Source organism: Galendromus occidentalis, unplaced genomic scaffold (genome assembly GCF_000255335.2).
Source record: "Galendromus occidentalis unplaced genomic scaffold, Mocc_1.1 scf7180000077128, whole genome shotgun sequence".
NCBI lineage: Eukaryota > Metazoa > Arthropoda > Arachnida > Mesostigmata > Phytoseiidae > Galendromus > Galendromus occidentalis.
In genome coordinates, this window is record NW_003805116.1 from 1 (window position 1) to 1993 (window position 1993).

Below are 1993 nucleotides of genomic sequence, written 5' to 3' on the forward strand. Positions count from 1 at the left end.
GTCCCGCTCGCCGAGAGCCTCGAAGTCTTCGAAGGAATTATGAGAGTTCTCGATATGATCCCCAACACCGCCGGTGAAAGACTCCGAAATAAGTGTAAATTTGTTCTGAGTCGAAATCCTGACTATGAACGAATCAGGTCCATCGCTCAAGTTCTGAGAGGAGACTCTCCCGATAGCAGTCTCGAAGGTTTTAGCCCCAGTGAACTGTCAGCCTTTAAATTCGCTCCTATCACGTCGGTAGACGTGGAGAGGAGTTTTTCTATGCTTAAGTACATCCTTGACGATCGGAGGCATAGTTTCACCTTCGAGAATCTTAAAATGGTGCTTGTGATATACTGTAATCAATAAATAAGTTGACGAATCTGGTACGCTGTTCGTGCATATATCCCGCGGTATGGTGCATATATTGTCTGTTTTGAGAGCATATTTGCATGCATATTCTGACTTTTTTTAGGGCATGAAAGTCCGAGCTCTAGTAATATCCTATTGGATTCTGAACATACATATACAATATATACGAGATCTCCGATCTTCCCAGGACTGATACATCACACTCCGCTGATATGTACATAGGTGGAATTCGATGGACTCTGCATGAGGGGGCGTTGGGGGGGGTCGCTGGGAAAATTACCGTCGTGCAAAGATCCGCTCGCCGAACGCCAAAGAGATCCGGCGGAGGCGAGGAAGTCGGGTCGTTCTGGTAAATCGCTCCCCGCTGAATTCGCGATACCCAGAGTCTGAAGGAGTGGGGGTCGTTCTTCGCTACGAGACCTTCTCACAGAGATGTGCGCCTCGCAGCCTCACTTGGGCATCCGCATCTGATCCGATCGGCTCTAGTAATTTCCTCGACGAATAGATTTGGTCGCTTGCGTCCAGTGGATGTCGCACAGCCTACCCAGTTTCGCAGACATTCTGTCGCGTCTTCGGTTCTCACTCAGTGCCTCATGTTAGGTTCCCTCAGCTATGCCGTATCGCGGCCAGATCTTTGCGCTCCGTCTTGCCATACGCTCGTGACTCTGATGATCAAGCAGATTTTCCGAGTTCCAATCAAAATCCCAACTCCCGCTACCAGTATTGGAAGCTGTTGGCAGAAGCATGATCTTGAGGAGGTGTGAAAGAAGCTCTTAGCTGATGAACAAAGGAGTCAGTAGTCATCCGTAGAGAACGAAACTCGCTTCCCCTACGGCTCTAGCTGAACACATCGCCCGAGTCACCCCCCCCCCCTGGAGCGCTCGAAAGATTGTTTTGGAGCGCTTCAGGATGCTCGATTGCAATCCAGCGAGTACCCCCCATAGGCCTGATCAAGTTTTTGATAGACGCTCGAATGGGAGAAAAAAAGAGTTTCGTTGTCCGAAGAAATCAGGTTCCGTCATTGTCAGCTCTCGCCGTATCTGGCTCACTTCTTAGCTCCACTGGCATGAGCCAATCCTGTCTCTGATCGAGGCAAATAGTCCCGATCAGTTCAGGGTGAATTCAATCGAGTAGGAAGCTCAGAAAGAGTACCCAGTCACGGATACTCTCTCCTGAGTAACCCGACAGAAGCATACGTCGACGAAAAAAATCTGTCAGTGGACGCCCCTGCCAGAACATGCGTTCCTTATGCTATGGAATGGAAGCGAGTCGCCACATCGGATTCTAGCCTGATGCGACGATCCGTTCTATCCCCCCGTTCAAGGAAAATCCCGCGTGCGCTACTGGAGGGTAGACGCAGACGGCTGTTCCCAGGCGCTAAACTAGTGCTACCGGGGTTACTCTCAATGGGTTCCGAGCGCCAGTCAGTAGGTACATAGACATCACGCGTCTCGCACAGAAAGAATCGAGCGGACCCGCCGAGCATGGATTCGCTCCTTCCTGAAATATCTGGCGTCGAGAGAAACAGTCAAGAAAGGCCCCACTATACCTCAGCCGTGGCTATGATTCATCCGCCGAATCTGCTTCCAGCTCGAAAAATCTTCCCTTCCGAGAGAACGCGGGCCGGCGGGGGGGGGGAACG